The 23,275-nt window shown below is 36.8% G+C and overlaps 1 pseudogene; it reads left to right on the top strand.

Moving 5' to 3' along the window:
- Positions 1–14,933: 14,933 nt before the first annotated feature.
- On the top strand, positions 14,934–22,686 carry LOC126977132 (uncharacterized; annotated as a pseudogene).
- The last annotated feature ends 589 nt before the right edge of the window (positions 22,687–23,275 follow it).

The following is a 23,275-nucleotide window of genomic DNA, read 5'->3' on the forward strand; positions in this document are numbered from 1 at the left end:
TTGTTACTTTTACAAATGTACTTTTCACTAATTGCTTTTAACAAATATTTTACAATTACTGGATTCACAAAATACAAAGAAATTTAAATCCACCTATATGCAAATATTTTTGAAATGATTTTAATGTCAGGTTTAAATGTATGCAAATTAATAGAATTTGAGATGTTTATTCATTAAAAACATTATGTAGGAATTATTAATTTAATATTGTAATGTTTTTTAAGAATATATTGTGCCAAAGGAGAAATATGTTGCAATATCATTAAAATGTAAGGGAATTATCAAAAATGGACAAGAACTTGCCATTAATATTACGGTTGCTTTATATCGATCAAGAGAAGAAGCACATACATGGGATTGCTCAAGAATTAATTTAGTTTGAATAATGTATAGTTTTACGATTGAACTTTTTAATGCTTTATTTTTTTTTCTGCACCGAAATTAGACAAAACTTATTTATTGAAACGCCAATGCATTTCAATTTTCCTAACGATAGTTACTCGTATATTATGTATTGATGAATGTTTATACATTTAATTTACTTTTAAATAAAAACGGAAGATATAGTAATGGAGGCTTTGCTGCAGAGGATTCAATGAATTACTAGGATCTATGTCTCTAAATGGCGGCCGCAGGGGCACTGCATTTTAATGGGCAGGGCAAGTATCTCCTACCATTAGGTGAACCTTTTCTCATTATAAAACGTAACTCTGTGAATTATTTACCAAATTCTTATTTAATGATACCTGCAAAAATATTCATTCAAATTTTAATTTTAATCCTATTAAAAATCGATTTAATAATGATTAAAATTCATATGAAGCATCCTTCATAGCAAATTTTTAAATAATAAAATGCTTTAATATTTTACGTCAAGCTCTATACATTTTATCAGAGTACTTTAAACAATTCTTCGTCAATGAGCGCGGTCTAAAACAGATGGTATGAATAAATTTCAAGTTATATCCAAATTAGTACAAGTGAACTTGTGAAGTTTAGCGCTCAGATCAATGATGTATAACATTTTGGACAAGATCTCTACATAGAAGTAAATTCGGAAATATTGACAAAAAGAAGAGAGAAATAGTTTCAGCAAGGCACTATTTAAAAGATTTCAATCCAGTGTACCTTTTTACTAATATAATTTATAATATCTTTTAATGTTGCTAACTTGGTAGGGGGTTTCTTTTTATAATGTAAACCCAAGGAAATTGTAGCCTAGGGCGTGTACACCGATGATGTAAAATAAAAATGATGTTGCCCTTGTTTCTTATATAAAATGCTATTCTGTTATAATAAGTAAGAATAGAATAGACGCGAAGTTTTAATAAGATATAGCTAGATAGAAACCGTAGGTGTGACAGCCCTTTCTGCAGAGGTTGCGTGGAGGTAGTAGAAACGCAAGAACCATGTAACCACGTGGGTTACAGATTGCAGGAGGGTGGCCAAACAACGGGCACAAATCCTCCAATCTCCAGCACGCTTCCTGATGCCTGTAGCAATATGCAAAGGCTGCTAGATTGGTTTAGGAGTAAGAATATGAATGGAGCCGCACAAAGCATTATACAAAAGGCATATTTTGTAAACAGCCCAGACAAACGAACTTACTAAGATCTATATCTAGATAAGTCATCAACCCACCTTTTTAGAGGTATACTTTTTGTCCGCTTACCTTTTCACGGGGCTTTTTAATGATAGTACTATTCATTGCCAGGATTGTCAGTGCAAATATTAAAAAAGAGTTTTTTTTTATTCTGTTACAATTCTTAAGTATTAAAATATACAAAATTTGTTTTAGTTGACATGGTGAGGTAAATATTCATCGATGTAATCATTTAGAATGATCATAAATTTCGTAAATAAAATCCCACCAAATAGTATTGCTGATACAAAATAAAATAGGTTATCAGAAGGAAAAGTACTTTTAAAATGCAACGATACGCTTTGTTCACATGACCTCAGCTGTACAAGAGGAAGCCCTTTATCGTTTCAAATGGTTTTGTCTAATTAGTTAAATAATTAACTGGTCTATGCCGAATTTATCTATTTCTGATAAGTTGTACACCTTTACACAACCCAATTGCAATTCAATTAATTTCATTAAATAGGTCAATGCTTTCACAGGCGTTCGTTTAACTTTTAACTATTACAAATACGACTGTATTTTATAATATACATAATTATTACACACTTTACACATATTGTCAAGCACTATATTAGGTATATTAGGGCATAGCCTGTAGTAGTTCGTAGTGTGGGCGACAGACATATTTAATACAATGAACATACTTTAATATACATAAATATAGATATAAACATGCACGACACTCAATATTCATCATACAAACAGCGAAATCGAAGTCGAAATTGGGACTCCTTGCTCAAGAGTCGGAGTTACTAACCACTAAGCTATATGAATATCGAAATAATAGAAAAACAATTCTGTATTAGTACTATGTGACCATCCTATTGCTATTACTAAGTGGAACGGCTGCTCAACTTAAGCCATACAGACTTATATATGAGTCATAAATGGGCACTTGTGTATTGATAGTGCAATTAAGACGTCTAGATATGACAGCTGTGAGCATGTCGAAAAGAATAGCGGTGAACTATTAAACTATATTTTCAGAAACGCATGCACACTAAAACAATGAGACTACGTACGAGTAGTAGTGTAAGACGTACCTTGTCACGCACACTAAAGTAATAAACCTGGCCTGTTTTCATGCGTTAGCTAACAGAAAGAGACTCTATCTAGACGTATAAATTATCTAACTCAAATTATATTGAAATACATGATAACTTCGACTGCATTAATAAATGCATATTTATAAAGTCTTATTGGGTATAATATAAAATGTATGTATAATTTCAACGTTTACCATTTTGGCTTGCAATTATAATAAGTCTAGTGGATCTAAATTTTGCAAAAAAAATATATTATAAGTTAATAAAATACGATGCATAAACAAACTATGTATGATAATTGTTACAAAAAACATAATTATTAGGATTACAGAAATATTTTCTACGGTTTCATTTATTGTTAGATTTTTTTTTCTAAATAATTATACTTGAATAATTAATTTTAAAAATATTTTCTAATTGTATTCTACGAATATGTGCAAACAGAAGTGTCACAGTTTCGTTTAAATATTCAAATATTAAGAAAAATTCCTAGATTTTAATGTTTTAAATTGACAAGAACTTATATATGAAATGTGAAAGACGTTCTACAATTTATATTGTACACAATAACGTAATGTTAAATTTTTATCAAACGTGCCGTTCAGATATTATACATGCAATAATTAAGCTTTTTATAAAATGCTTGGGAGTAACTTAACAACTAGGGGCAATTCTGTACTTTAAAGACATTGTGTGTATTATAAAGTTAGAATATACTAGGGTAATCACTGACCTCTACTATATACCACTGGACTGGCGGTTGTTAAAGTACTTTTGTGCCTGTTTGATATTCGACATTTTAGCGCTGTTGGCCATGTAGCGCGAGTCTGCGAGATGGTGGGAAACTAGTTACAAAAAAAATGTTTACTTTACGTTGATTCTTTAACAGTAAATAACACGGAAAACGAACGAAATTAATTCGAAATGCAAAAACTCTTCAGAGTATTGTACATTCCTTTGCAGCCATTTGTATTATTCGTCAAAATTAGTTTCTGGACGCTCGCAAGTGGCGCTTCCAATACGGACAAAAATTTGCTGTCATGAATATGGAACAGCCTGTCCAGTGGTATTTAGACATGTCAGTGAGCATAATAGACGACCTGACAGCCCGATAGATAGATTGTCAATGTAAACGCTATTCTGTTGTAAGTCTGCGGTGTGTAGTATACCGATAATATAAGATGGCATTTCGTAAAGAAAAAATACGAAACATTTGAACTTCTATAGTGACACTACTGTTTGTGTTTTGTGGTAGAGTTATGAGAAAGAAACTTCTTTACTAATATGTGAGTAATAAAATATAGTATTTACTTATAACTGCACGTTGCAATTAGGTATTTCCTGATTACGGGTTTATGTGTCTATGTTAATGTAGTTTTAGTAAATATTTTTAAGGTTCAAAGACTTTGGAAACATCTACCTCACAATTTTATAATATAAGAGAGTTTATTTGTAAGTTAATAATACAAACATTTATACAAAGTTTAGCATTATTATTTTTTCTTTAAGATCCTTTGTCTACGCAAAGGTTGTATTTCTTATGTTTAGAGTTTAAATTTGTTTTTCATTTTTATTTTCAAAGAAAAATAAAGTGCATACTTTAAGTTTGTTTTATTCATACTAATTAACGATATATTTAACTTTGTGTGTCGTAATGGGACGAACGAAGATGTATGCTTATCAGTAAGCGCATCTTCCGGCGACAAAAATTCGATCTCTTTCAGTTGATTTTTTTTGAGCGAATATAGGAAAGTGACATGGTGCTACTTCAGGACCGTGAGGAGGGTGAACAGTGTCCAGGAAGTCCCTTGCTGTGAGCGCTGAGTGCGCGAGCGAGGTTTCGTGCTGAAGCAATAGCCCACGGAACCCGGTATTCGGTCGCATGTCGCTCATTGAAGTGAAAACTTCTGGATGGCGTTTGGTAGTATACCATTTTGCGTTTGCAGCTTTGTGTTCGTAATGGAATCGACGCTAAATACCTCCTCACAATGAAGAAACTAGTGATCGAAATTTCGATCGCTTTACATTGGTAGGCGTTGGTTCGTTTTGAAATAGCCAGAAACTTTACTTTGGCTTCGTATTCATAAATCCAGGTTTCGTCACATGTCCAAATGTCGTACTCACGCCGAGACAAGCCTGCTGCAAATTTATTGATCATGACACGGCACCATTCCAGATGGATCAGCTTTTCCGTTTCGGTGACGTGCTGGACCCAGTGCAAAACTATTCTCACGCGAAGGTCCTCGTGTAGAATCTTGCGAATACTTCGGGATGCAATCTGCAATATATGCTGAATTTCTTTCTGCGTTTGTTTTCTTCAATTAAATTTTTCACTTCTAGCACATTCTCCTCAGTAAGCCAACAAAGGACGCCCATTTCTTCTGTCATCCTCCAACGATAGATAGTTCAAGAAGAATCTTAAGAAAGGCTTCATCCACCAACGCCATTTGAAGTCGATCAAATGACATACTGCAGAACAAAGTCTATTAACCAAACCTTCAACATTTTTCTAACCAAGCTATTTTGAAAACTGTGTTTTCTTTGTGTAAAATAAGACTATAGCAGGCTGTATCCCGAGACTTTGCATAGCCTCCCAGTCTGTATTTCAGATATCATTTTGATCTGGTTCTAATCTCGAAATAGCGTCGCATTTCGAGATATCTTTGCATAAGCAATGAAAGATGCTTTGAGCTGTTACATACAGAAAAAACAGCGTTGGGGATAGAACACAGCCTTGCGTTACACCAAGACTAATGGCTATTAAGTCGCCGTCGGCAACCACCTTGATGCTGCGATTAACCAAAGAGCCAATGACCCAGGGCGCGCATTCGTTTTCCAGCAATGGTAGGCAGCGTAGATTCTTTTATATATAAGAGGGGCCAAACAGGCACGAGGCGCACGTGATGGGCAGTAGTGAGGCCACCACCCATGGATATCCGCAACACCACGGGTCAAGAGATGCGTTGCTGGCGTTTAACGTGGTAGTATGCTCTATTCATCAGGTCCCTAAGTCATATCGGTTCCGGAAACAGCAGCCAGTCATGGATTCCACAAAGTGGGTGTGCGAAGCAAGAATTTCTACGCAACGACAAAGAATCAAGCCAATCGGAGATCACTAGATCGTTGATGATACGAGCCGCTCTTCGTTGTATGCGGTCAAGTGGAAGAAGGTGGTATTAGCGAGCGCCCACCCAGAGGTGAGAGCAGTGCTCCAGGTGAGGCCCAATTTGTGCCTCATATAATTGAAAGTGACCCCGCGAGATTGAATCTGAAATGAAGAGATCCGTAGGAGAACCAAATTCACTGACATAGCTTAGATGGTTTTGAAACTGAACCGGCAGTGGGCAGGGTACAAAGCTCGGACAGTAAAGTCCTCGAATGTACCGGAAGACGTAGTAGCCCCTAACAAGATGGACCGACGATGTCGTCAAGATTATCGGAATAGGTTGAGGGCAGCGCTGGACTGATCGTCACGGCGATCTTCGGGGGAGGCCTTTGCTCAGCAGTGGACGTCTTCTGGCTGAAATCATGATAGTTGCAGGCGGTGGCTTCTTAGCGCTTATGATATTAAAAATTATAATATTTAGTAGGTAATTAAGATACAAATCCAATTACCGTTTTTGGCGTTTTCTGCAGGCTGTAAGTAATGTTATGCACACTTGATTTTAGGTATAAAAAACCCCTTAGTTCCCTAGTCCTTCCCTAGGAATCCTATGGAAAACAAAATAAAAAAAATCTCGGCAAAAGAGGAACAATGTCTAGGAGAAGACACTAGACGCAAAGGACATACCCTAAACTAGTGTCAGATTGCTTAACTAAGCTTGTGGCTTAGCTAACTAGCTAACCAATCTTCAAGCAGTAGACCTGCAGATGAAAACGGTGCAAAGCATCTCCTATCCCCAATAACCAACACACAGATCACGTCACAGAGAAGAAAAGCATGAAGAAGATGAAGAAGGACTCTAAATTCGCGTTCCCGCTATCCATATTGGGAGAGCTGGGCGATTGTGATGATCCAAGCAGGAAAGGTCGCAACGCTGAGTCTACCAAGAGACTTGCAGCTTCTTCATGCGGAGCAAACGCCCGAATAAATGGCACTCTCTAAAACAACATCGGTGAAGAGAGCGTCAAAAATGGGGATGCGAAACTGTAACAATCCCTGCAAAAGTAGATACCAAAGAGATGCAAAGTAAAGTCTAGCGTGGTCAACCTACAGAAGTGTTTCTCATGCGCCATTAGTACTACGAAGGTCCTTTATGCCTTTATGCGTTGATGCTGCATTGTATCGATTAGTCGACTGTGGAATAGATCCTGGGCGTCACGCCTAAACTCAATAGTTGGGCGGGCATAGAGTTTAAAGCCTGCATATTTGACAAAATTGCATAGTATAATCACGGTAGACCTTCTACGCAGCACAAAATAGAGGATCCAATATTATTACAACTACGGGCAGCCTAAAACAGGAATGCCAACGTCATCTCTTGGAGAATCTTGAAGACTTAGAGAGACGGCGGAGGCTTCTTCATTCACGCCGATAAGTTAAAAGTTACGGCTGTTTATTGAAACACAGCAATCACAGATGATTTTTGAGGGTGGGTCTGCCCCTGTTAGAGGAATAAAGAATAAGATTGTTGAAGAGAGTGAAAACCACAACGCATAATAGTCATCTTTGGCTCGCTCTTTTGGCATCTTGGACGACGGACTGGATGGATAAGGAAGCAAACACTGACTCTCGTATGAAGTAGCAACGAGTGATCCAGTGAGTACCCCTGAGAGAAGCCCGGTGGGCAGCACGTAAATTGGTCCAGCTAAATGCCCACCACGGCAGGGCCGCGGCTGCGGTCCTGACAAACTTAAGAGGCATATGCTGCTATCATTGTTTAGATCATGTAAATCTTCACCGCATAATATAAATAAACATTTAGAATATACAAAGTTTCGAAATAAGGTTAACAAACTAATAAATACAGCAAAAAATAACTATAGAAAGCAAGAAATTAAAATATGTATGGGTGATTATAGAAGAGTATGGGTTACTGTTAATAGCTGGTTAGGTAGGATAAAGCCAAGTGTAGATAGTGTTATTAAGAAATTCTTAAAATAAATAAATAATAATATGTATAGCATATGTTATGATTTCTCAGAAACATTCAGTCAAGAAATAATTCAAATTAAGCACAACTATTCATTTAAATTCCTAGAAAGAAAAACTTACGTTAATCAATCTAACGTTTGCTTTAGATTAAAAAAAATATATCGTGACAAAGCTCCCGGCTATGATAGAATGAGGGTTCAAGACGTAAAGTTTATAGTAAACCGATTGGCATCGATTTTAGCTCAATTTGTGAATTTGTGTGTTCGACAGGGTGTATTTCCAAAAGAGATAAAAAAAGCATTTATACGCCAGATACATAAAGGTGGCAGCCACATTGAATACACCAATTATAGGCCAATCTCAATACTATCGGTAATAAATAATATAGTCGAAAAATTAGTAGTAGGACAAGTATCACGATTCTTGGAGAAACATAATATATTGAGTAATGCACAGCACGGGTTCAGCAAAGGACGGAGCACTGTAACAGGCCTCACTGAGTTCTCAAATGAAATTAATTTAAATCTCAACAGCGGGAAACAAATTTTGGCACTCTTTATTGATTATAAGAAGGCCTTTGACACCCTGGAAAAAGACGTCTTATTAATGGCAATGAAAGAGTGTGGCATTGAGGGCCCGACTAATTCAAATTCAAATATTTTTATTCAAAATAGGATGTGACATCACTTATTGAAAGTCAAGAAACTACCACCCATTCCAAAATGAATGCCTCAGACCTGAGAAGAATGGCGCAACAAACTCAGCTGGCTTTTATTTTTTCATCGAATAAATGTGTTTACAAAGTAATATTGTACAATTAAACTTATTATTTAATAGCCTGAGGGCGGTCACTCCATTCCCAATCTGTGGTATCATTAAGAAAATCATTTATGTTATAGTAACCTTTACCACACAAACGTTTTTTAACAATTCTTTTGAATAATTTAACACTTTTGTTTTGAACATTTTCTGGGATCTTGTTGTAAAAGCATATACATCGCCCCACAAAGGACTTACTAACTCGACTTAGCCGAGTAGTACGCATCATCACATTATGTCTGTTCCTGGTGTTAACATTATGGTTATGACAGTTTCTGGCAAATTCACTTATGTGCCTATGAACATACATTACATCAAGAATATATTGAGAAGCAACAGTCAAGATGTTAATTTCTTTGAATTTTGCTCCCAATGATTCTCTAGAACCTAGGTTATAAATAGCGCGAATAGCCATCTTCTGCAGCACAAATATTGTATTAATGTCGGCAGCGTTGCCCCATAGCAATATACCATAGGACATAATACTATGGAAATAACAAAATTATACTAGTCGCGCCGTATCTATGTCAGTTAATTGTCTAATCTTTTTAACCGCGTATGCTGCAGAACTAAGTCTGTTCGCCAATCCTTCAATATGGGGGCCCCATTGTAATTTGAAATCTAGAGTTATGCCAAGAAATATAGCAGATTCCACCGGTTCTATCACCTCTCCGTTTAACAAAACATTTGCATTTACATTTTTGACATTTGGTACGGTAAATTTAATGTATTTAGTTTTCTTGCTATTTAACAATAGGTTATTAGCGCTAAACCAGTACACGATGTCAGATAAAATATCCTTCACTTCGTCATACATAGCTTGGTTTCTTTTCACTTTGAAAATCAGTGAAGTGTCGTCCGCAAACAATACTACCTTATGTTTTTTCTCTATAAGATTAGGAAGATCATTTATATAGATAAGGAAGAGGAACGGTCCAAGAAAAGACCCTTGTGGTACCCCCATACTGAGAGGAGTCCCAGGAGATCTCCTGCCATTCACGTCGACCCTCTGAATTTTATTGTATAGATATGAAGTCAGAAGATCGAGCGCAGTTCCTTTTATGCCATAGTGGTATAGCTTCCTGACCACAATCAAAAGCCAACAAAACCAATGTTGAACATAATCAAAAGCCTTTGATAAATCACAGAAGATGCCAAGTGCATTCTGCGATTCCTCCCAGGCATCAAAAATATTCTTGATCAGCTCAACACCTGCATCCGTTGTTGAACGTCCCCTAGTAAAGCCAAATTGTTACAAATGAAGTAACTTATGAGAGTTAAAGTAAGTAAGCATTTGGCTTAAAATTATTTTTTCAAAAATTTTACTAAGGGTCGGCAAAACCGACACAGGGCGATAGTTATTCGGGTCAAAAGACTTAAATATTGGTGTAATTTTACTATGTTTCAGAAGGTCAGGAAACACGCCATGATTAATACAATTATTAAAGACTATTGCAAGATATGGTGCTATGACATCAATAATTGAAATTATTATTTTAACAGAAATGCCCCATATATCAGCAGTTTTTTTCATTTCTAGAGATTTAAAAGTTTTAATTATTTCTCCAGGGCTAACAAAACTAAAATTGAACCTTTGTTGACATTCTATAACATTTTCCAGAAGAAGTGACTCAGCAACACTGGTGGAGGAGACAAGAGTGTTTGTGATAGAAACTGGAATCTCAGAAAAAACTTATCAAAAGCAGTAGCAACTTCGCCTATTATTCCAAATATTTGCCTAAATTAGTACACTGCTCAATAGAAGCAGTGGTCATTAAATTAATACTCGGCTCAATAGAAGCAGTGGTTATTAAATTATTACTCTGCTCAATAGAAGCGAAGTCCACAAAGTTATCACACTGCTCAATAGAAGCAGTGCTTATTGACTTACAACTAAACTGCTCAAAAGAAGCAGGGGTTGCCAAATAGTTGGCTGTGTTATTGTATAAATAATATGATAGCGATTTTGCTATCTGTCTTTTAATTCGTGTAACCTATCAGATGTCAAAACCTTACATTTTTTATAATTAATTATATTATTAATGTCTATTATCTGTATTTTATTAGATAATATATTATCATTACATGTCAAATAATGAGAATTATGTTAACTTAAACAATTTGTTAACCCTATTGTAGACAATAGGGCTAACAAATTGTTTAAGTTGTATCGTATTTTGTTTTCCTGTGGCAAATCAGGCATATATGGTAATGTGTACATTATAAGATTAGCTATTTTTATGCTATTTAATTCACTGAAATAGATTTTCAGACAGAATTATTCTGACGCCATTTTTACCGCTGATGGCTCCGTTATAGATGAGTTTGTACCCCTGGCCTATAAGTTTTGATTTTGTCCCCATCCACCTGGTCTCTTGCACACAGCATGCATCTAATTGCCTCCTTTTAAGGATGTCACTTAATTCGGCACTTCTGCCCGTCACGGAACGCTACGTTCCAGGTTCCAAATTGCAGTGATGAGATGCTCGTGTTGCTACGACCGTCGCTTACGGGGGACGCCTTAACATTTATGTAGCTTCGACCGTTGCTTAGCGGGACGCTAGTATAAGTGCTCATTCTCTTATTTTGTGCTTTCATATTTTAAGGACAAGGAAAGTGAAGTGGCTATGTAGTTTTACGGCCGGTTGCCACCTGACGCCAAAACACTAATCCTGCTTAGGACTCTTAGCGCTGCCGTTGGACCCGAGGGTCTCATCCGCCACCGACTCTTTGACATCACCGTGCCTGGTGCTATAACTCCAACATGATCCTTATAGCCCCAATATGTCAAGTTGGCTCACTGTTGGGTATGCCTCTTTCACCTGCTTCGTCTTTCCAATGCACTGCATTTCCGCCGTCGCAGCCGTTATATATACCCCGCGGGACTGGGTCCCTATCTGAACTTAGCCGCCATCCCATTTCGGCCTACTGAAATGGGAGACGCCAACCCCCGCGACGTGGACCCGCCAGACAGGAGCTACCCCAGTGTGAAATAGAGAAGGCTACCTCTATTCCCCTGGAGCCGGGTTAATTGTCTCGTATATTGTCCGAGCCAAAGGCTTACATGCTGTCTAGTGTTTACTATAAATTACTCGGGATTTGAGAATCGTGGTTCTATTTCATATTATATACTGTATTTGTATAGTATATTTTGAAATACACAAAAAAAATCGCAGAATAAATTGTGAAATGTGTGTTTTACTAAGAATGCTTTTATTATAGGGCTTAGTTATTTTTAAAGACCACGTTAAGCTGAACCGGTAGAAGATCTCTCCGAGCAGCAGGTCTGCTTCCCTCCCCCCCTCCCCGCTGCCCCCGGGTCCCGCGCGGGCGCCCTTCGCCCGCGCCCCGCCCCTCGCTGACGTAACGTTAGCGCCAGCGCCCGCCCGCCGTAGTGTTTGCCGCGCCGCGCTCCCGTCAACGGGCGTCACTCACTCGATCAGCACGAGAACGGTGCAAATCACTTGACGTTTCACTTTCTGATCCTTACATCTCGTATCGAAGATAATTAGCAGGTTGATAGCACTCTGTACGCGGACACGTCTCGCCTAGGACAACACTGACCTCTAGTCGCCTGATGCACCGATGTCATTTCTTATTCTTTACGACGTCGCAGTTTCTCCTTTCGCAGGCCATTTAGAGTTTTATTTATTGATTTTTAAATAGATACACATACAATCTATAGATTACATAAACGTGACATCTTTTCATGTGCGATCTAGTAATTATATATTAGATTTTTGGTTATTCGTAGTCACTTAAACATAACAGGTGTTAATAGGTTTCATCTTGAAAATTTTAAGTAGTCTGTATGATTCGGTGCAGTGTGTAGGAGTTTATATAATATAAATGTGTTATTAATATATTTAACGGTTAACACGATATAACAAAGATAAATATATTAATACTTATATAGTAGCGATATATTTACTATGTTTGAGAAGTACATGTGAAATACTATTTAGTTGTTGCTATAAAATATTGGACTTAATTGGCATTGATGTGCCGCTGGTAAGTTAAACGTATCACATAAGTAGTAATCAGTGCTTTTCTAGAACTTAGAGCAATAATTTTATTATAAAAGCTTCCAAACATCATGTTAAACATAACATTATTATGTTTATATAGAACATTAAATAACAGCCATCATTATAGAATCATTTTTCAATTAATATTTAGATGCGCCAGAACGCAGTTATCGCTCATGTTACTTCATTAGTATTTCAGAAGTTGAATGTTAGTAACAGCATGAAATGAAATCGTTAGAGAACTTTCATATCTAGTTAGAGTTACCACACAATACGCGAATGCTCTTGACATAAATGCAAACCTAAGAGGGATATAAAATTTTGTTTAAAATAAAAATTCATACTCTCGCCTGAAGGGTCTCGCCTACTAAGCTTGCGATTCCGTTCGCATGAGTGCCTTAAAACGCGTTTGCTCGGACCGTGACCTCAAAACCTTTACAGACAAGCCGACAAAAAGCTTATATGAGTAAAATTTTATATGATGTTGTATAATTTTATGCGCCCACTTCGTATACGCAAGGCAGGAGTTGTATTTATAGAATTGTATTAAAATGCGGATGAATTTGATTGGTGCTTGGGGCATCAAGCTAGTGCGGTGGTGAATTCTAGGGTTCTGTATTAGTTGGATACCTCTTAGATCTATATAAGTATAAGCTTATAGTTTTAATAGACATTACATAATGCGCAGTTTATCCGGGGCAGTGCTGGCAGTTCCCGTTTGAGAGTTGTCGATATAATTACCGGAGCATAAAGTATTCCACGATAGTGTCAAATGAGATGATGAGTAAAAAAGATCGGAGAGGATGGCTTCATGCTGTGTCTTAAGCAGTTTTGTATTGCATTTTAACCAGCGTTAATCTTAATATATATAAATTACGTGACACGTTGTTTGTCCGCGATGGACTCCTAAACTAATGAACGGATTATAATGGGGATAACTTCATGGAGTGCAGTTTGGTCCAACTTGAGAGATAGGATAGTTTTTATTTTGATTTGGGACCCGTAATTATTTTTATTTTCAATATTTGTTTTGTATGGACATATTTTCTATGAGAGAATTTAGTGACGCACGGTTTGACAGTTCCGCTGTGAAACAACTTCATTATTACAACAGTTATAATAATTGTTGATGTTGTGAAATATTATTGATAAATTCCTATAAAACAGTATTTTTTTATTATCTACAGAACAACGTCTGTCGGGGCAGCTAGTAATATATAGAATCAAGTCGCTAACGATCTATGAAATATCAACTATGTTATGTCGTAGAAAGTCTATGAACCGCTAATGTAGAATTAGTATTGAATTGTTTATTTCAGGCAAAAATTCTAGAAGCTAACCCGCACACCAGTGTGTGCGGATTAGTTTTTTTTTTAAATAAAATATTCAGCTCAAAATATGATAAATGCATTATGTATCAGTCCACTTTAAATACGTGGGACATGAGTTAATTTTCTATCGGATATTCGATGGAAACAAGCTCTAATAATATTATTAAGAGCGAATGATTCTTTTCATGGGCTGCAAGTACTCGGTTGATCATCTGGTCATATGCGTATATACATAGTATACTATCTGTTCAATATACATCGAGGAGCAATCCTTATGACCTTTGAAACATATCAAAAGTATTCTAAATAACTTAAATAACAAGAGAATTGTAGTTTCTTTTTGTGCGCATAAGAAGTCTGTTTGGCCAAAACATCTAGCAGCATTACGCTTTTTAATTCGAATAAACTTGCTACTTCTGACAAATAATATTGTGTATGTATGATTGTCAAGCCATCAAAATGATGATATTACATCTTTTATCGCTCTGATAAGCTAAGCGGTATGTGTTCGTGGTCGTATCTCGGTATGCTCCGCAATAAGTCATCTTAGGATCCGTTACTAGCCATATTAGGCGCTGCGGCTCCAGACTGGGTTCCCTATATTATAGTAATGTTTCAATGAGTCATTAAAAGGCAATGAATCACCACATAGATGGGAAATTAAATTACGATTTTTCAAACCAATTCTGGCTTAAACTATAAACAGGATAGAAGCATTTCTTTAATATTTCAATTAGATTAAGAATGAGCTCTTGAAATGCAAAGAGGATCAACGACAAAAGTAATTTCACCTTAAAATTACTTGACATATACGGCATTGAAGCATATGTCCTTCTTTCATAACCACCGTCCTATGGATCACCTGCTTCGTCACTGTAGCATATATTTTCGATGGTTGCTCAGAGCAAACTAAGTTGTTCGACGAGGTTGTGTGATATGACTTTTTTTTAAACAAACGATACGCTGGCTATGGATATATGGATAACTGGATATAAAGTTCACAATGATGATAGCAGTGTATATGCCGTGTGTACTAACAAGCCATACAAGACTTTCACAGGAAATCGTCAAAGAGTTCCAGAAGTACTCAGTACCTATCTTCTTTTGAAGTCTGTCTTGAAGTTGTGGAATGATGTAAATGAATGACACTGTCTCCGGTTTGCGTTATCTACGCGTAAATAAAAAACATTCGTCGTATCACCTTTACTAAATACTTCTACCGCTTCTATGTCAAGTATCGGAGTGCTACCAATCTATTGTGATCGCCAACCCGCCTACCAAGCGTGGCGATTATGGCAACCCCCCTCCCCCCTAATGAAAGACGCTGTTAGGCCCCGGCCTCCAGTCCCCGGCGGCCACGGTAGCAGCCACATAAGCGTCGAATCCCCGGGTTTGGCAAACAAAACGAAGACCATTGGCCCTGGCAACATATAATGCGGACCGAGGAGAAGTTGGAGGAACTGGAGGCAGCTTTGAGCAGACTACGATGGGACGTAGTGGGGTTATCTGAAGTCCGAAGACAGGGTGAGGGCTCAATAATCTTAAATTCCGGACACCTGCTTTACTGCCGGGAGGGCGACCAACTGTCCCAGGGTGGTGTCGGGTTCCTCGTTCACAAGTGTCTGTTCAACAATGTCTCTAAGGTAGTCCTTAGTAGTAGACTTAGTAGTATTAGGTACGCTACCCTAGTGGGTAGCGTACCTAATACTCACAATTATTAAACGGCATTCAATGAAGGTCATTCAGGTTTACGCTCCGACTTAGACACACTCAGACGAGGAGGTGAGGGCATGTGTCACTCTCTCACATCTCACATCTCAAAAGCCATTCACACTCCAAAGTTCAACGTTCTCATGGGAGACTTCAATGCAAAACTGGGCAAACGTAGCGGCGATGAGTTGAGAGTGGGCCTTGGCTATGGAAATCGGAACGTCCTAGGCCCGATGCTGGCTGACTTCACGGAGAAGGAGGATCTCTATATGATGAACTCGTTTTTCATGAAGCCAAATCAACGCAAATGGACTTGGATGAGCACCGATGGTGCCACAAAAAATGAGATTGACTTCAATAGTGAAGTCAATCTCATTTTTTTCAATATAAGTCGATCAAAAGACAGAATATATTCAATGATGTCTCTGTGATTAACTCAGTGAAAACTGGAAGTGATCACCGCATTGAAAGAGGCATATTGAGTATCAATCCAAAACTGGAGAGGTCTCGACTGGTAAAGTCTATGCCTGAAAACTTTCAACTCGAATTGCCAAACCGCTTCAAATGCCTCGGTGACTGCGTTGACGTGGACAAATATAATAACAGGTTCGTGGAAGCTGTTCAAACGGGTCTAAGTTTTTCAAGGCCAGACGTTCAAAAATAACCGAAAAAATCTCAGACTCTACCCACAAATTGATGCTTGTAAGACGCCAAATGGCCCTTCAATCCCCGGATGATGCTTCCCAGTATAAGCAGCTAAATATACAGATATAAAAGTCATGTACTCGCCGTTACAGATGTTGTGAAGTCGGCCATAGAGCGTTACAAAGGCTCCAAGGTATTATTAGCACGAGATTTTCAACTGACGAAGCTGAAGATTGTTTACGGCAGGGTCGTTTCGTCTAAGCCCGAACTTTTGAGGGCAAGTCGAGAAGTTCTACGGACTGAAGACCCAAGAGCCAACTTACTCAACACTATACGGAAGATATTCCAGACGTCAGCCTGTACGAGATTAGTATGGCACTAAAACAGCTTATAAACATCAAGGCCCTGGGTGATGATGGAATTACAGCCGAGTTTCTGAGAGCTAGTGGTACTCCGGTATTTAAGATCATCACTATTCTAATGCTGTTGGATATGATGAAATTTCTACAAAAGTCTTAAAAGTATGCGTTGATTACATTAGCCCAATGATTTTACACTTAGGGTCAACTTATCTTTTGAACAAGGTTCTTTTCCCGAGTTATTAAAAAAATCGGTAGTCAAACCACTATTTAAAAGGCAACAAAACAAATAAAGATATTCAAATTCAAATATTTTTATTCAAAACAGTATTTAAAATCACTTATCGTCAAAAACTACCACCCATTGAAAAGAGACTGCCTCAGACCTGAGAAGAATGGGCGCAAGAAACTCAACGGGCTTTTTTTTTAAATATTCATATAAATATAATTTCAGACCAATCACGCTGATACCAATACTTTAAAAAATAGTTGAGAAATGTATGTACACAAGAATAAATAAATACTGGTATTTTAATAATATAATTAAAAATGATCAAAACGGATTTCAGAAAAATAAATCCATGACATTGGCAGGATTTAATCTAATTGGCGAAATTATAACAAATATTGATTTTAATAAGGACGTAATTGTACTATTTTTTATGTCAAAAGCCTTTGACTTTGATTCTCATAATATTTTATTAGACAAACTTGAGAAATCTGGAATAAGAGGACTAGCACTACAATGCATGTCGTTCTATCTTAGAAATCGATTGCAGTGTGTTGAAATTACTAAATTAAATAAGAAAATTGAAATTGTTAAATAAAGATCACCCTACGAGAATACGAATAGTGGCGTACCACATGGAGGTGTGCTTGGACCTCTGCTGTTTCTCCTATATATTAATAACCTCCCAAATGTGGCATTACATCGTAGCATAACGTGTGCTGATGACATTTCTATCATTGTTAATTCTAAAAATAGTTCTGACATTATTAAATTTGAATATGACGCAAACAAAACAATTGATTTAGTAACAAATTTGATGATATGTAACAACCTAAATATTAATTTATCAAAAACTAACTTTATTAGATTTAAAACAAGAAACAAACCTGATCTAGATTTTAGAATTAATTTCAGAGGACAATCAATTCAAGAAGTACAAAGCAGCACATTCTTGGGTATAACCATTGATTCCTACTTAACTTGGACTTATACATATAGACAAGATTAGCAATAAACTCATAAAATTCCATTCCGATTACACCAGACTGCATCTGTGGAAGTAGCTCTTTTAGCATATCATGAGTAGGTAGCCTGTAATCTTAGATATGGTTTACTATTATGGGGCTCATCAACTCATTTTCAAAGACCTTTCCTAGCACAAAAACAATGTGTTTGGGCTATATTAGGTATCCCCCCTACGAATCCTGTAAACTACTATTTCGTAAGCTGAATTTACTTACACTAACTGTCATGTATGTTCGTTAAAAAACATAAAAATTTGTTTATAAATGGGTTGGACAGGTTCATACACGCTGCACCAGAAATGGTCATACACTGGTTTTGAATAGACCACAACGTAATTCATTGCTTCGACGTTACGCATAGGGAATGTGTGTTAAATTGTTTAATAAAATACCCGATTGTGTACAAAAATTATTAACTCTTAAAAAATTTCTATTGACATCAGTATATTATAATGTTAGTGAATTCTTAAACTGTCACATTGATATTTAAATTTCCTATTTATTTAAATCAAATATAAATAATTGTAAATGTCTGACATTTGCATGCTTTGTATAAAGCTGAATAGGATACTGTAAACATTTGTACTATACCATCCTATAATGAAACCTATTCAATGCAAATAAAGTTTATCTTATCTTATCTTATAGCTGAGATTATGGAAGACTTAAGCCATATGCTCCATAGCCTCAATACAGCTTCCCAAGGAGTAGATCTGCAAAAGGAAAATAGACAGGACGAAGATCATGTCAAATGTCCATGTCGCACCTACTCCCGTAATAACCGGGAACTGTACTCTCGAAATTGTTGATGAGTACGTGCACCTTGGACAAACAAAATAATATGAATATGCCTATTCGTTGTTTGTAGTACTACAATCTAGGACTAATCTGGGTCAAAACGCAACTATTTCTAGGCTCTGTAGGTCATATAACTCTCTCGCCAAATCGCAGAACATTGATTTATTCATTCAGCTTGCTCAATATAAAAAGAAAATACTCAATTTATATTACGTGACTTAGAAACCTTGTTTTCATATTTCTTTTTTATTTTAAATTATAAATTACAATATTTATGGATTTTAGTTTTTAAATTGTTAATATTCAGTAATATTCTTATAAACGTAGTAAAAATTATTGATGATTGCGAAATTGAAGTGACAGTGGGCAAGGCACATAGTTCGACGGACAGATGGCCGGTGGGGCAGTAAAGTCCTCGAATGGTGACCACGTACTGAAAGACGAAGTGTTTGTGGACCCCCCACAAGATAGGCAAGCGATTTGGTCAGGATCACTGGAGTACATTGGATGAGGGCAAGACCGATCGTCGTGGAGATCTTTGACGGAGGCCATTGTCCAGCAGTGGACGTCTTCCGGCTTGGATGATAATAGCTGTCATGACAAGAGTAGGAGTGTCAGTAATTACTCCTACCGCTGTCATGACCAGTGTAGGAGTGTCAGTAAATACTCTTACTGCTCTCATGTCAAGTATCAGTGTCAGTATACACCCCTACCGCTGTCATATTGTCAAGTATCGAAGTTTCAGTAAATACTCCTACCGCAGCTATTGCAAGTATAGGAGTGTGAGTTTATAATCCTACCGATGTCATTAGGCAGGCTTTCATTAGCTTTTAATAAAGTAGGTGTCATCACTCAAGTTCTGAGATGAATATTTCACCCTGTCTCACAGACTGGCAACAGAGGAATTTTGTTTTTCTTCCACGTGACCAAACATGTTTCACTAGTGTTTCCAAGTCAACAGTCAAAGGTTTGGAGAGATTCCAAACTTAAATGCCGACAATGCATCTCTTGACCCTTTGTGTTGCGGTAAGCCATGGGTTACCTTACCACTTTCCATCACGAGAGCTCTTGTTTCTTTGTCCTCGTCTTATATACAAAAGTCCACCTAGGCGTACATTCTATTATCAGATCTATGCTATAATATTAATAGTGGCCAGAGTACCATGAACAAACTTCAGAAGAACTTTTGTGGAGAAGCAAATGGCAGTCCATAACCTGCCTACCTTTGGCAGACAAGCGTGATTCTATGTATGTTTATCAGTTTTCTTTTCTGGATAGATACATCGATCTTCACTCTACAAATACTTCTGTAATGACAATCGATTCTCAATAATATGAATACGAGTTGCTTTAGTTCCATGATCGTTTGAAATGTAAGTAAGTCAAGTTGGCTTCAAAGCTGTCGTGTTTAATAGAGCGAGACTGTATTTTATGCTAGACCACATATTCACACTGTAATGCGCAGGTCCAGTCACAATACGAAAGTTGTTATTTTCTGTTTGCATACTAGTTACCTCATTTAACGTAAATAATTCACATCAATTAAATCGTATTTTTTAATTTCACACAACAGAAATATAAATTATAACAATATATAGAGTTCAAAAAAACAAAATTTTTTTTTGCGTAAATATTTTTTTTTAAAAGACGGAATCCCGTGGAATGTTAATGGTGAAATTATTCCGTTTTTGCAGTTATGCGATAAATTTAGTACTAATTTATCGCATAACTGCAGTAAAACTACCCATGACGTTAGTAACGATCCTGAGGTTTTCTTTATAGAATAAAGTTAACAATCTTGCTGCGCAATATTGCCCCAGGTCCGGTAAAAATTCACAAATATGTGGCAGTCGCAATTTTTGCAGTTTTTTTTTCATCCACTCGTGTTGTAGGCTCAGGTCTGACGATCTTACAGTCTAAGAGCAATACGTCGCGGTCAGAGCATTTTGACCCTGATCAACCCAGAGAAATTTTTTACAAGCCTACTGTAATCTTCGTCCACGATTTCCTCGGCTAAGTGCTGGAGTTCGGTCAGCCTCAGGATTCTCCTCACAGTTTGGTTACTCACTGACACTGGCAACTCTGACAAAAACCTTTAAACAAACTGCATAGGCTTGTTGATGTGTGTATTTTAAAATGGAACTTCGTTGGCGTATACAGATCATTTTATAATTAACTATTCCTCTTATCACCATGCATTTAAAAAAAATATGTCCAAGTACCGCTTCTTGCTTAGGACTAACGGGGAAACAGTGTCACGGTACCATGCTCCACGTTAAGCGTGGACTTTAAAACATATGTGACTCTACTTCGACTTAAATGCAGACCGCCATTTCAAGAGGACGCAGCAGGTATTACTTTTGATGGAGATACAGATATATAGGGCTATTGGCACAGCGGCAACAAGGCAAGAAAGCTAGCTGGTTCAGTGAATTCAAACTTGATTAACTCTGCAACGATTTTCTTAAAGATATCCCAGTGACTGTTTCTACTACCATACTACCACCATACTACATATTACCATACCAGAGACGAACAAATATTGACGTATCTTCCATACAGTCCAGACATTGCAACTTATATCCTATTTCCGGAAACAAAAGTTATTTAGGAGATATACAATTTACAAGACATGAATTGTCGGGAAATGAATTTCAAGAGTCCATTTAAGTTCCTCAGGAAGATTGGTATAACTGTTTTAGACAATGTTTCCGAAGAATGCAAAAGTATGTAAATCGTACAAAGGTAAATACTTTGAAAAACAATTAATTAATGATACCACATTCACACGGCTATTAAATAATAAGTTTTATTGTACAATGTTACTTTGTAAATGTTACTTTAATTGTAATTCATATTTTTGATGAAAAAAACAGCCCGCTGAGTTTGTAGCGCCCATTCTTCTCAGGCCTGAGGCATTCATTCATTTTGGAATGGGTGGTAGTTTTTTTTGACTTTCAATAAGTGATGTCACATCCTATTTTGAATAAAAATATTTGAATTTGAATTTGAATAAATATATCGCAAATGTAAGATGTTGCATCATTAGTGAGAATCCAGAAACTTACAGTAAGATCGTAAGTTTTAGTAAGAGAGAGCAAAAAAATACTTGAAGTTTCTTACGCGAAATCTTGTACGCAAATCTGATTTTTTATTCATGTTTAGCTTTTAAAAATTGCTCGTCTTTATTCCTTGGTATTAAAATACATGCATTGATGCAAGGACAGGACCATAGAATGCCATCTTCAGATTTGAATCCCCCAAGCTGAAACATCTTTGCCATATTTTAGACAGAATTACTTCACTGAAATATCTTTATTCTCATTCGTAAGTGGCTACGCCTATGTTATTGAAGCCAAGCTTTTATATGGACGTTAACATTACACGGAGGCAACCAATTTAGGACCGTTACACGATTTTCGGCACGCAAATGTCATCCGACTGATCTAAAATACGCTAGTTAGATTAAAATTAGAATCTAAGGCATCTGGAAAAGTATCTGGAACCCATGTACGAGGACGCCTATGTGCTTCTTCCTTGAAAAAGTTCAGAAGGTATTTCTGAGGGTTTCATATACGGGTATTATCCTAACCTATATCCAACCAAATTTGTTTGTGGCGCCTGAACTTTAATTCTTTGGAAGTTGGCGGGAGTACCGAGAACTCACTACTGCCTGTAAAGTTTTTGATAGTAAGATCGATGCTTCCGAGTTAAGTGATAAGCTGTGTCGGTTTTTTGTTTCTAACAAATACCTCCGTAACCGTAGCCATGAACTGTTTGCGGTTCCACAGAGGCTTACAGTAGCGCATGTACCGCAGTCACCAATAGCCCGCACCCTCACCGCACTCAACGATCTTCTGAACGCATGCCCTGAGTGTGACTTATTTGCGGATGAATGGACGGGAATAATGTCAGAATGCCTTAAGGACTGTGAGAGAGATGAATGTCTGAATTAATAGTGAATTGTCTGTTATAATTAATGAACTTGGTGTTAGCCGTTTTAATTAAAATAAATAAATACATAAACACTAAGAACTCGAATAACATAAAAATCAGGCACATATAACAATATAAGATAAGATAAAATGTTGATAGTCAATTTGTTTATATTAATCTAGTAATAAGTTGGTACTGTAAAAATAATAATCGTACAATACCAACCCGGTGCACGAAAATCGAAACTGTACAAAAAGAATAACGAGAGCATCGAGATGTTTCGGAAAAATAAATAGTTTTGTTAAAATTAGCTAGTTTTTTAGTGTGCTGTTGTATATCGTTTGTAATAGCATGTTCTACATCTATTCTATAAAGATGTCCTTATCGGCAGTCGGCACTCTGCAGACCGCAAGTGAGTCCAAACGCGTCGTTCGACGTTCGTAGGAAATGTAAGCCTGAGAAGAAGCATGATTGTCAGCGGTCTTCTATTATTTAAAAAAAAAAAAATTACGTATGTTGTTTAACATTGATAAATTTGTCTGTAAATCTGTTATATCAGTAACAAAGGCATTTATATATAAACTATTTATGTATAAAACATAAACCTTA

The sequence above is a fragment of the Leptidea sinapis genome, chromosome 43, assembly GCF_905404315.1.
Source record: "Leptidea sinapis chromosome 43, ilLepSina1.1, whole genome shotgun sequence".
Lineage (NCBI taxonomy): Eukaryota > Metazoa > Arthropoda > Insecta > Lepidoptera > Pieridae > Leptidea > Leptidea sinapis.